This window comes from Triticum aestivum, chromosome 1B, assembly GCF_018294505.1.
Source record: "Triticum aestivum cultivar Chinese Spring chromosome 1B, IWGSC CS RefSeq v2.1, whole genome shotgun sequence".
NCBI lineage: Eukaryota > Viridiplantae > Streptophyta > Magnoliopsida > Poales > Poaceae > Triticum > Triticum aestivum.
The window spans coordinates 623,635,351-623,638,756 of NC_057795.1; the positions used below are offsets into that span (position 1 = coordinate 623,635,351).

Below are 3,406 nucleotides of genomic sequence, written 5' to 3' on the forward strand. Positions count from 1 at the left end.
AAAAGAAGCAAAGCAATCAGCGTGCGATGATAGCAATCACGAGGGGGAACGATTCGTCCAGATCTATCACTAAAATTAGGACATCCGAAAGTTAGCACTGTCCAAAAATAATACAAAAGGATACACCCGGTGTAAATTGTCAAGCACTCGGTTTATGTTTACTACATTTTTTCTCAAAAAAAATGATCCAAAAGGATAAGCGGAGCGTGTTGTCTATGCCGAATGTTTTTGCCACCTTTGCCCAACTTGCTATCTATGTCGAGTGTGTTTTGTTTGCGCTCGGCAAATGGCACACTTTACCGAACACTAAGTTTACCTCGAGTGATTTTTGCTAGTTTTTGTATGATACTCAGGAATAGAGGCTGTATGCCGAGACTCCGGTAATTTACACTCCGCATATGACAATATAATAGGCAACTATAATTTTTCCAAGTAGATAGTGAGGTCATGCAGAGTAGTATAAATGTTTACTTTTTCAAGTGTTTAATTACTATAGTATATACAACAATGTTCTCGTGTGCAAACTCTACGAATGTACTGTACTGTCATTTCTGAGAAATCAAACTTATATGATACGTACAATTCCTATTCATTTGTATTCTGTTTTTTTCGAGAAACTTTCAATCTATTTAATTTTTTTTATTATGACAGTATAGAGAATAACAGAAAGTAATAAAATTACAATCATGTCCGTGGACCATCTAGCGAGGTGTTTCATGTTTGGTGAGAATCGAGATAATTTATAACAGGGTAAAAAATGAAAGAAGAAAGAAAGGATCAGAAGTATGGTTCCAAGTTGAAATCGAAACTTGCGACGAGGCTCTGTTATTGGCACGGCAGCGAGAACCTGTGCTCCAGCGAGCAGCGGCGCGTCGTGCTGCCACTCCATGTCCGCGGAGCCCGGCAGCGCTGGCCCAGTGCAGCACCTCGCCGTCGAGCACGCTGCCCACCTCGCCGACGTAGTTCCAGTTGCTGCTGTTGCCCGAGGTCTCCCTGTAGCCCAGGTTCTCCGACACGTCCAGCACGTAGCTGTAGTCGCCGGCGCCGAACTCGGCGTCGTCCTCCGCCCATGCCGCCGCCGAACTGGCCATACAATGCCGCAGCGTTCGCCGCGCCGAGGTCCTCGACGAACCTGCTGCCGAAGTCGGCGGCGCACACGGGGAAGGGGTCGAAGTCGAACACCGCCGGCTGCTTCGGACGGAGTCTGTCGTCAGCCTCCGCGGCAGGGGGCTTACGGTCATCCTCTTCCGCGTCCGGCAATGCGGCCGTGGCCGTGTCGGCGACAGCCATAGGCTTGTGCGTGGCGGGGTCGATGCCTTGCTGGCGGAGCTTCTTCTGATGCAGCTGTTCCAGAAGTTCTTGATCTCGTTGTCCGTCCGGCCCGGCAGGTGCGACGCGATCTGTGACCACCTGCAACTGCAAGCACACACGCATGACGCCTCACAGCATGTTATCCCAAATCTTTCAGGCTTTCAGCCCACTCACTCTGCTTGAACGCGAGAGCACTGCAAAATTAATGTACTCGTGGTCGCAGGCACATCCATGCACTACCCAAGTACGTACTAGGATGAATGAATCGACAGCAGGTGAGGTTCAAAAAAGAATACAAATTGGCAGCAGGTGTGGTTCAAGAAAGAAGTACACTAGTACAGTACTAGATTGTAAACTTAACTGGGGAACACGAGTACAAGACCGGCTCGCTCGACGCGAAAATCTACGCCTAGCAATAAGTTACTACTCTAAAGCTACCTGCAACCAAGTCTACAGGTTTGTCGGACCCTGCTGGCGGCGCTGGCACGTCGGCGGGAGGGGGCTACTCGTCGTCGGGCTTACTGGGCTTGCGGCTTCTCACTCACGATTCTCCCAGATATACCCGATCATATGTAGTAGCAGGCAAGATGCAACCATCGATCGGGACGAAGCAAGGGTTGACCGATCCCCATTACATTAGTGTACAACCATCGACATTGGCTAGCTGCTTAGCTCGATCGTGGAAGTAGCTACAAGTCCGGCCAGCAGCTACCGCAGACGAATCAATGGGAGTATGGGACGTCCGTCGTCCGGCGGGGGACAGCAGCCCAAGCTCCGGAAGGGGTTGTGGTCGCCCGAGAAAGACGAGAAGCTCTACAACCACATCATCCGGGATCCGGCACGGCGTCTGTTGCTGGAGCTCCGTCCCCAGGCTGGCCGGGGTGCACCGATGCGGCAAGAGCTGCCGCCTCCGGTGGCTCAACTACCTCCGCCCCGTCCTAAGCGCGGCTGCTTGTCAATCTCCATGAGGTCCTAGGGAACAGGTCCGTCCGTCCGCGCAATGCATTCAGGTCATATTAATTTCACAGTGCGAAAATCGATCGAGCTAGCAGAAAGATTTGGGACAACGTACCGAATTACTGATGCGTGTGTGCTTGCAGGTGGTCTCAGATCGCGTCGCACCTGCCGGGCCGGACAGACAACAAGATCAAGAACTTCTGGAACAGCTGCATCAAGAAGAAGCTCCGGCAGCAAGGCATCGACCCCGCCATGCACAAGCCCATGGCCGCCGCGGACACGGCCACGTAGGCGTTGCCGGACGCGGAAGAGGATGACCGTAAACCCCTTTCCGCGGCGGTTCGACGGCAGCCTCGCTCCGAACAACCGGTGGTATTCAACCCGTTCCCGGTGTGCACCGACTATGGCGACGGGTTCGCCGACCCTTGGCGCGGCAGCATTGTACGGCCTATTTGGCGGCGGCAAGGAGGGCGTGGACGATGATGCGATTTGGCGCGGCCGACTACAGCTGCGTGCTGGACATGTCGGAGAACCTGGGCTACGGCCCACGGGGAGAGCTCGAGCAACAACAGCAACTGAAACTACGGCGGCGAGGTGGGCAGCATTCTCGACGGCGAGGTGCCGCCCTGGGCCAAGGGGGAGATGGAGCGGCAACACGACGCACCGCTGGAGCACAAGCTCTCGCTGTCCTGCCCAGAACAGAGCCTCATTTCGACTTCAACTTAAACAAATAGTTCTGACTTTTCTTTCTCCCTCCATTAGATCGCAAGTTGGTGCTACATCGGGAGTTCGAGCAGTAATTTGCAGCACAGAGCAGTACCATTTTTATAGGCACATTGGTTTGCTTCCTGTAGCATGCTGAGTAGGCAACGAGTATTTTATTAGACCGTCTACACTCGGACTCTTCAAATCGGCTCTATATTTCCGGATTAACCGGCATCGCTCATATCCAACTGAAATCTAGGACGGGTATGAGAAGGCCCGAACACTACCGGCCATGTCGGGGGAATGAACCCCAGGCAGGCAACGGAACCCGGATCTATTTCAAAAACAGCGGGGCCCGCATCGCCCCGCAAACCGGCGTGCGCCAGGCCGGGTCGCTCGACCCGGCAAGGCGCGCAACCCGGCCAAGACCCTC

At 53.5% G+C, this 3,406-nt stretch overlaps 2 pseudogenes; one reads left to right on the forward strand and one right to left on the reverse strand.

The window, feature by feature from the left end:
* Positions 1-777: 777 nt before the first annotated feature.
* Positions 778-1,908, reverse strand: LOC123080707 (myb-related protein Hv33-like; annotated as a pseudogene).
* Positions 1,909-2,044: 136 nt separating this feature from the next.
* Positions 2,045-2,994, forward strand: LOC123080717 (myb-related protein Hv33-like; annotated as a pseudogene).
* Positions 2,995-3,406: the final 412 nt, after the last annotated feature.